This window comes from Akebia trifoliata, chromosome 12 (assembly GCF_017979445.1).
Source record: "Akebia trifoliata isolate Shusen 1 chromosome 12, ASM1797944v1, whole genome shotgun sequence".
NCBI classification, from domain to species: domain Eukaryota; kingdom Viridiplantae; phylum Streptophyta; class Magnoliopsida; order Ranunculales; family Lardizabalaceae; genus Akebia; species Akebia trifoliata.
In genome coordinates this window covers 5,542,722-5,553,161 of record NC_141386.1, presented here as the reverse complement: position 1 = coordinate 5,553,161, position 10,440 = coordinate 5,542,722, and the positions used below count along the sequence as shown (strand labels likewise).

Sequence of the window (10,440 nt, the reverse complement as noted above, 5' to 3'; positions counted from 1 at the left end):
TCCAAATGGAGGGGTCCTTGAATAAATATCTTAGCAACCATCAACAATTTTGCCTGAGAGCCTAATTAATCGATTTTTTTTATTTAAAATTTTAAATTAATTTTATTAATGTTTCACTTTACATTATTTAATGTTTTATTTATTATATCAAAAATTTTAATTATTAAAATTATCGTTTTACCCTCGGAGAGGATTTTTTACGTTTTAAGTCATTTTTTAATGTTTCAAGATGTTTTAGAATCGGTTTTTCGTAAGGAGTTCAATAGGAATATTGGTTTGTGGCATTTATGAAATTTTTTGTGGAAATGGTCGTGAACTTTATGAGGGGCATTTTCATAATTTTGTCAAATTTTGTGAACATTGGCGAAATGATTTATTTGGTTTCGATTTGTTATTTTATGTATTTGAATGGGTTTTCCTAAGCATAACGTAGGCTCTAAGGATGTTTTAAGATTAGGGGTATTTTGGTAATTTGATCATTTTTTAGTGATTTTTATCGTAAACCTTCTTTTTATCTGTAAGATGATGATTTATATGTTTCTAGGGTCATATTTTCCTAGCGTAGCGTGGTTTCTACAATTTTATCAGTTTGAGATACCTCATCCGGATTTCTGAAACATATCTAGTAACAAAATAAAGCATTCGAATAATCATCCATCATTGGGAACCGTTGCAATCGGGTTGACGAGTTGATTAATCAGGCGAGTGCAAAAATGGGGTGTCTACAATGATTTTAGCGATTGTGGCAGTAGAGGCGAGTAAGGAAGAAGAAGTGAGAACATGGTGGTGATGGTGACGACAACGGAGGTAAGTGAGGAAGAAGATGATGAGAAAGATAGGGGGAGAACTTGGTGGTGGTGTTGGCGGATGAGGTAAGGGATGGAGAAGAAGGAGAAGAAGAAGAAGAATGAGAGAGAGAGAGAAAGAGAGATAAGGTGGCCAGAGACGGTGATGACGGAGACAGAAACGACAACGGCGACGGTGACAGCGATGGCGACGATGGCGATGGCCACGACAGCGACGATGAGGTTAGTGTAATGGTGGTGGTGGTAATAGGGAAGAAGAAGATATGAGTGGAGAAGAATTTGGATGGAAAAAATATGAGTAGATTTCACTTTCCACCCATATGGGTGGGAAAGTGAAATCCATGTTTTGGTGGACTTTTTGATTAGGGTGAAAAATGAATTTCCATTTCCATATGCAATCAAACACTTTAAAAATGTCATTTTCCATAAAAATTGATTTTCCACCCTATTTTTCATGTGCAATCAAACATACCCTAAGTTGTTTGTATGGTTTTGCTGGTGTGACAGATGTTTTCTAAAACATTGATTTATATGTTTCCTTGTTGAATGTGACAGCATGAAAAAATGAGAACATGGACCTGCTTCAATCCATCTTTGATGATGAAGCGGAAAAGTTTGTGCGGAAGATGTGGAGAATACTCATCTATCAAATGCATGTGTGTACATTTGCCAACATAATGATAATTGTGGAGGGGAAAATTAGTGAGTCCTGTAATGGAATAAAGGTTGGGGTTAAAACCTCACCGAGCCTAAATGGGATTCAGAAGGAGTTCGGAGCTTCAATTTGGATCATATAGAATCCCCTAATTTTAAGGATTCGGATACTTGATTAGAAACATCATACATCATAATAGAATGTGAACCGAGAAGGAAGGAGAAAATCAAGGCAAGATCGGATTCCTAAACTGGGATAAGAACAGATCAAGAAACATCTAAAAAGAGGGTGACCAATCCTCAAATCTATATAAAGCATGCTCCCACAATCAAAAGGTACACAATCTTCTCTCTAAGAAAAACCTCTTTAATTAAGTTGAGTATTCCTAACTTGAGCGTCGAGGCTCTGTGGTATAGGGATCCACATCAAAGAGGGAATGTGGAGAAGCAAGTCAGAAAAAGAATTGCACATCTCAAGGATTTCACATAAATAATCGGCATCATTTATAGAAAACAAACCAAAACATGGTGAACACTAGGAATGGTGATTAGAGAGTAGTGGCGGGAACCTAGGCTATGCAAGACAACCAAGAGCCTCTACAAATTATAGAGACCCTCCTTACACAGAAGAGAACAGAGTTACAACAAGTATAAGATAGACAAGCTGAGGAGATTCAAGCATTGAGAAGGGACGACAAAGAGTTGAGGTAGCAACTAGCAAAAGCGTCGGAGACCAAAGGAGCACTATTTGAAAATTGAAAGTTTTGACAAGAAAATTCAACTAGTCGAAGCCCACAAATAGTAGAAAGCTAATTTTGACAGCCTATGGCCATTGAAATTTTTTATGATCCCCAATTCAATGGCTTAAAGCCATCAAATTTCTCTCATTCTTCATTAATTTAACAGTTTCGGTCCATCGACAAAAAAGTTGACAGTTAAAATTTTGATGCTTTGGTCCATCAAAGTTTGTGAAATTCAACAGCTTTGGGCCGTCAAATATAGGTTTTTTCGTTTAAACACAAAATCCAATAGTTGAGACACATAAATCTCGGTTGTCGGTTTATGTGTTTACATGGTCAGGACCATGTGTTTTCTCATAAGCCATTATTCATGAGTCAATGGATCCCAACCCACAGGGGCAGAGCTAGTACGAAGGTAGTGGGGGCTCTTGGCCCCACAAAACTTTGAGACACCCCTTATTTTCAACTAATTAAATGGCTTATTTGCCCCACCCCCTCACCTCTGTCCAATTCCCCCTTCATTTTTTTTTAAAGACGAAATTGCCTCTTGTCTCGACCTTCTCTCATAGATTAATTGGAGATGACCTAAATATCCTTTTCTTCAACTTCCAACAAAAATCCTCTGAACGTCTCCCCAAAACCATTCATCTTCAAGCTCTTCAAGTGTACCATTAACTATAGTTTGCGCCCATTACAAAAAAACTCTTGGCTCCGCCCCCACCAATCCATAATAATGATACCATTCATGCATGTTTAATTAGTTATCATTTGTTGATCTCAAACTTGTTGGGATATCACTTTCCCTCGGTGTTGTGTTGTGAAGCTCAGTGTACTACTCATGTAGTCACATCTCATAGTAGATCTAGCAATAATTCGAAATATTACTGATATCTAAATCAATCCAATCCGAAAAAAAAACATACAAAATTGGATTTTCGGATTGAAATCTTAGATCTGATACAATTTTGGATCAAATTCGGATGTACCCCAATCCGTTCAGAAAAAATCCACTCCGAACATATTTTAATATTTTTTATTATTCTTAATTTCATATAAATACATATAGATTAAAAAATTAGTCTTTTTGGTTTTCCTTTATATTTGTAGTTGAAAATAGATTTTTTTTAATTTTATATGATTTAATATTTTTGAATTTTTTTGAACATTGATAATTTGAAAATAAGGCATATATTTGGGCATATTCGGATCAGTTTCGGATTAAGGATGAAATCAAATGGATCAATTGGTTTTACTTTTAAAGATCCAGACCACTTTATATAGGTAGATTCGATCTCAAGATCAAATTAATTTGTCTGATCAAATGTTCAATCCCAATCAGGGGTAAACCCGCGTCTAACCTTTCTCACTTTTTTGGTCACCATAGACTTATAGTGCATTTGGATTCGATATTTCCCACCGAACTTGGGCTATTCTATATCAAAACTTTAATCATGTGGTTTAGAGTCAAACCTTTAGAGTCAATGGTTAACCTTGGTTTACTTCCAATCAGGTGATAATTGGTCTCAAAGGTTCTAAACATCCATTTGTACCACTTTGGGTCCGTGAAAAGAGCCGTCTTTCTAGAATACCATTGTCAAGTAGTCAGGGCACATTTATTAATCTGATTGGATCGGATCGGGTGCATGTTTAAAAAAATTCAGATCAGTATTAAAGTGGTACTAATTTGGTACCAATCCAATCTATTGCCAATTGTAGCTCACAGCTTTAAAAGTGAAAATGGGTTCCAATTCTAACATACCTACTACCGAAAGGAGATTGGACCTTTAGTTTTGATGGGGAAATGTGTCACCAATGCTTACCCATTTACTTAGAACCAAATCGAAATCAAAAATCGTAGTTCCGGTTCCCTTTTAATTGGAGCCAAGTCTAATATGAAACCAAAGCGATAAGAATTGGAACCACTAGGTTCTATCCGATGGGTACCCACGAGTACTGGAACGGATTTATTTTTACATTATACATGATTTAAGATTTTCTTATATTTTAAAATAAACATATGTTATACAAAGTTCTTCAATTTTTCACATAAACTAAATATTGGAGCTTAAAATGATCATCTCTTCTTAAGGTTCATTACTTGTAAAGAAGATGCATTTTAATTTTTGAAAAATAAAATTCATTAATCATATTTTTAGTGGAATAAATTATTATTAAGATGATACTTTGAAGAAAATATGTTATTTCTTGGAGGGAATTTTTTTTATAATGATTTTAAAATATTTTTTTCTCATTCAATTCTTCATAATCGAAACCGATGTGTATTAAAGATTTTTTATGGTTCCAGTTCTACTTATTTTATAATCGGAACTTGAAAAATATAGTGGTTGTAGTTCTAATTTTCTTAGGAACTGAATCAAATCGACCCATTGACAACCCTAGTCACCATGTACGACAAAACCACATTTCTGCCATAACTTGAACATCCATTTAGAGGGTCCATTCAGCAAACCTTTTTTTTTCTTAACGTTGACCTCACTTTCAACTGGTGAGATGGAGGACTCAAATTGTGGAGATTGACAACTCAAATTATTTAGATCGACCTTTAATTGCAATCATCAAGATCAAGAATTGTAAATCATCAATCTCGACGTTTGAACATGAATTTTTGATATCAACATTCAAATTGTAGAGATCGGTCTTGTTATACATCATTGATCTTGATGCTTCAACATGAATCATGAAGATCAATATTTCAAATTTTCGACAATTTATAATATCCTTTCTAAGGCTTATGTACATATGAGCAGAGTTACAAATTATCACAAACTTATACACATAATAGTGTTTTTATTAATTAATAAGCGATATATATGTATAACAAATCTACTCTCAGGATCTGCACTAAGCATGACCTGTCATGACTGTTTTTCAAAAGCGATATTTGGAGTTATGTAGCTAAGCTACTTCAAGGGGTACAGGATTTACACCAAGCATGACCTGTCATGGCCGTTTCTCCAAATCGATATTTGGAGTTATGTAGCTAAACTATTTCATGGAGTACAGTATCTTTACTAAGCATGACCTGTCATGACCGTTTTTCCAAAGCGATTTTTAGAGTTATGTAGCAAAGCTACTTCATGGAGTACAGGATCTACACTAACATGACATGTCATGACCGGTTTTCGAAAGCGATATTTGGAGTTATGTAGCTAACCTACTTCATGGAGTACAGTATGTGCACTAAGCATGACCTGTCATGACAGGATCTGCACCAAGCATGACCTGTCATGACCGTTTTTCGAAAGCGATATTTGCAGTTATGTAGCTAAGCTACTTCATGGAGTACAGGATTTGCCCTAAGCATGACCAGTCATGACTGTTTTTCCAAAGCGATATTTGGAGTTATGTAGCTAAGCTACTTCATGGAGTACAGGATCTGCACTAAGCATGACCTGTCATGACGGTTTTTTAACCCTCCTTCGCTGCGGAGTGCGGACCAAAACAATTCTCTCTCTCTCTCTCTCCTCGAGAACCCTCGAACCTTAGAAAAAAATTAGGGTTTTACTCGATTTCGCACTCGAATTTCGCTCAACCTTCTATGGATCTTCTCTTATAATTCATCTCTTCATCTTCTCCTTTGAAAAATCTCTCTTCTGAGACATATTTTCTAGAGATGCTGCTGTGTTTCCAAGTCGATTAGCTCTGGGATCATTTCTCTTTAGTTTCAACTAAGATCAGGTATTTTATAAATTTTTTCTCTTTAATTCTATCTGATCATCTGATTAATCAATTAAGATATATAACATTTAGCTTCGATTGATATTTGTCTTAACTTTTTCTCCTTTGTCCAATGTTTGGTTGAATGGAATTTATGTATAGTTTATATATGACATTGGATATATATTTGCTCTAAATTTCATTTTTTTCATGGTAAACTAAAGAGATTCTAATAGGTTTTTAGAAGGACAAAAATATCATTCCGCGTGTTGGTTTGAATTATAATTAGGGTTTACTATATCAAAGTTATGTGATCATTTTCTCGTAAACCCCAATAAGTTCCACTTTCAGGCTATGTCACGTATTTTTTTTTTTTTTTTGGCGGAATTTGGAATTGAAAGAAGCTTGCTTTTAGCTAGTTTTCTGATTATATTATACATAGATAAAGAGGAGAAGTGAAAATATCCTCTCTTTTTTGTTTGTTAAAACTTATATCATTTACTAATAGATCCTAACATGTGTTTATTTTTCATCCTAATTGTGTTATTTGATTATGTAAATTGTATTGAAGTGAGGGATCAGCTATAATGGTGGATTTGTTGTTTGTATTATTGTTATTTTTAATTATGATATTTAATGATATAACTTGCAATTATGGGAAAGTGAGTTTAGGCTATTGGGTTGATTACTTGATTATATTGTGCGCATCTTATATAATAATTTTTCTATTAGAAGGAAAGAGTTCAGTTTATGGTTGATTGTATTATACATTATCGCGAGAACAAGGAAAAGGAAGTATCTCATTGTATTTTCATGGGGAACTAGTGTGAGAGTATTCTCCATTATCCCTAATTCATGGATATATTTATACTTCAACTTGTCATTATTTTATGATCTAACTTGCTATTTTTGAACTTTTGCTCGCTAAATGATTGATTCTATTATAAATCATGAGAATAAATATCTAATTTCCAAATGGGAAATTCTATTTTCCCTTTTTTGTAAATTAACCCTATATGTGTTTGTTTCAGACTTGCATCGTGATCTCATGATTTACTTTAGAAATTCTCTGTGCTTTTAAACACGTAGTTGATATGGTGGGACACATTAATCATGGTCTTCACTAACCTTTGATGCTTTTGTGCAGGAAGTGCTACCTCTTTGGGATGCAGGATTATTATATTGGCTAGTGGGAGAAAATTGTTATTGGGGAGGATAAAGGTCATGGAATTGAGTTAACTTCTGCTTTCATATCTAGTGGCCTCTCATTGAATTGTGATCTATGGAGTTTGTGAGTGCTAGCGATGATCAGGGGTTGGCAAAATGTGGGACTTATCAATTTGGTGAGCCTCGCATAAACTTATTTATCTGGTTATTATATAATAATTTATTTTTAATAGATTTAAGCGTAAAGGTGTTGTTTTGATCCCAGGCTTGTGGTACTGCCACACACAGATTAACACCTGACTAAGGTGGTACCTTCAACCATTTGATAAATACATCATCATGATCATCAAAGCCTTATCCCACTATTTTGGATCTGTTGAACAATTCTTGTTAATTTCTCCATTCAATTCTGTCAAATACTCTAAGTAAATCCATGCTTTTTGTCATTTCTTTAGGAATAAATATAGAAAATTCTTGTTAATTCCTGACCAAGGTGGTACCTCAACCATTTGATATATACATCATCATGATCATCAAATCCTTATACCCCTATGTTGGATCTGTTGAACAATTCTTGTTAATTCCTCCATTCCATTCTGTCTAATACTCTAATTAAATCCATGCTTTTTCTCATTACTTTAGGAATAAATATAGAAAATTGCATGTAGATAATGAAAAGGCTTCAATCTGATGTAACGCAATCTTTCTTGGCTGATTTGGTTGTTACTTAATGCAAGCTAGGCGTTTGGTTTAATGGTGAAAGACAACCAACAACTTGGTATTATTTTAACTTACCAAAAAACAAATGTTTACTCCTTTGTTCATGAATAATGATTTTGGATTTGTTTTTAGTTTCTTTATGTCACTTTTTTTAGTCACATTTTTCATGCTGAGAGTGGGGATCCAAAATTTATGTTGCCTTTATTCAGCATCTTCTTTTTGTAAACTGCAAGTCTATAAACTATTATGTTGATATAAAAATTGGGAGAAGAGATGAATTGGGATTTGGAACATGATTCAGTTTTGCTATTCTTTATCCAATCAGCTAAATGGAAAATTTTGCATTATTTAATCAAGTGAAGTTAACTATGTTCAAAGAGGGAACAAGACTAACCCATTGCACGCCATAACTCCAACCAAGGAAGGCAAAAGTCATTTTTTTTCCGGTAGGACACAGATTGCTGGATGTGACTATTAGCTTTCCTGATGATTTATTTCTGTGCAGAGGATGTATTGCTGGGATTCACATAAAAGATAGCAAATTTTGTTGGCCATTCCCCACAATTGATAGCTGTAAGGGTTCAGAGGAACGAGCAGATGTGCTTCCTCCATTACATGTTGCTGAGTTAAGATGGGATTGCAAAAATTTCCTGAAAAGGAATGAAACTATTTTTGGAGCAACAAAAGTTGGATAGATTGTTAATTGCTCCAATAATTGATTCAAAAGCAGATTATTTGTTCACATGGTAATGTTGTCATGTCATCTAATAAAGATGCATTAAAGTTTATTTTCAGAGTTCAACAGACCACTAAAGTTGAATCTTTTGAAGGAAGAAAAGCCGACACAGATTCTACCATTAATCTGAATGGTATAAATTTGTCCAATCTCCCAGTAATCATCATCATCATCATTAAAGAAACTGAAGTTGTGACTCTATCTCTTAATTTCTGCAGATATCTTTAAATCTAAAGCAGCATGGGACGTATTCACTGGGGTTGGTCTAAAGAAGAAAAGTGCGGCACGTCAGGTTAAAGATGTGGACTCTCCTTTCATGATTAGAATGAGAGATGTAGAAATTACTTGTGTTGGGACTGAAACTGTTTCTTCTAATCCTCACAAGATATATTCAATGGAAGTGATCTACATCCTGATTTTAAATGTCAAGTGGCTGCTCAAAGTAAGGTTAAAAAAAGGTAGTTTGGGTAAGAGTAAATATATGAATTCTCAAGTTGAAGATGGGGTTGGCTTAGATCATGAAGCAGATCATGTGGAACTGAGATGTGTGTCAACAGATTTCTGGCTGACTCCATGGATCAATACATGTTTCATATGGTCGAAACAACAATGTGACTTGGAATTACTTAAAGAACCTGGTCCAAGCACTGGAGAATGGTCTAACAGACATGGACTCAAGGGAAAAGGTGGTAACAGCAAGGGCACAAGGTCACAAGGTCCTCCCAATCTATTGGCCCAAGTCAAAGTGTGGATGACTCAACCCATTGGTAGACATTGAATTGGCCTCGCGTCTGGCCTTTTCGAGTAACAAATTCCGTGGGAGCCATTATGACCAAGAAGGATATACATATTATTGTTAGTCACCTCTTACACTCTTCAATGTTTTGTGTGTCTGACATGATGAAGTGAACACTTGCAGTGTGATAAGCTTGCTCTCAAAATTTGAGGCTTAACGTTTTTCTTCTTAAAATGCTTGTTGAAAAATCTGAGGAAGGGCCATTTTTCCACACGATCAAATCAATGTACAACACTGATAAATATAAAATCTCTTCTACTTTTTAGTGTTTTTCTTATCAATTTTTAAATACTAATGATGATTTCCATTATTTTGATCAGTTTTACCAACAGAATGGTATCATAATTTACGATATTATTTTTTTTTTTTTGAAATATAATCTACTTTTCATTTATAAATCAACCTGATACGCTCCATTTAAAAACTTCCATGGGCATTTCTCTCCTAAACGAGGTTTAATGCCTCTACAATGTCAAATGCATGGGTTAGATGAAAGTGTCAATAAAGATTTCCAAGGCATTAGTTTCACTTGGATAGTGTGTTAAATGGGTCAGATTCCGCTCGGATCTGAGTATATCCATATTTAGATCCAAATTTCTTTATCTGGATCCCAATCCGACTCGGATCCTACTAAATAAACAATATCCAAATCATTTTGATTTCACTTAATCATAATCCTGATACAACCCAACCAAATTTCTTGATTCAGGTCGGATAATTATAGATAGTTCAACATGTTTTCTTCTATACTTGTTTGTCAATTGCTTTGCTTTACTATTCTAGTTTATCATTATGATAATTTTATTTTCAAAGCAATGTATAATTGGTTTTGATATATGGATGGACTGCATACAACCATCAAACAATATTCAACCAATTTTTTATTCGGATCTAATCCAAGCACCCAAACCCTCTAAATGCAAATTTCGGATAAAATCCAACCCATTTTATGCCCTATCATTGGTGGGGGGTGGGGGGTTAGTCTATTACATAAATATAGTCAAATTGGATTAGTGATTGATTTATAAGTTACTCCTTAAATCTAATCAGTTAATTTCAATATCCTAAATAAATAATTTAAATCATATTCGTAATTGGGGCAAGTCCTTTTGAGATAGGAATTTTTGAAGTATTAACTAGGGG

At 34.4% G+C, this 10,440-nt stretch overlaps 1 long non-coding RNA gene across 1 annotated transcript; it reads left to right on the top strand.

The window, feature by feature from the left end:
• The first annotated feature begins 5,658 nt into the window (after window positions 1-5,658).
• Window positions 5,659-9,557, top strand: LOC147388769 (uncharacterized). The gene is made up of 4 exons (XR_015171033.1): window positions 5,659-5,899; window positions 7,026-7,221; window positions 8,271-8,634; window positions 8,720-9,557. It is a non-coding gene; the product is annotated as an uncharacterized LOC147388769 (long non-coding RNA).
• Window positions 9,558-10,440: the final 883 nt, after the last annotated feature.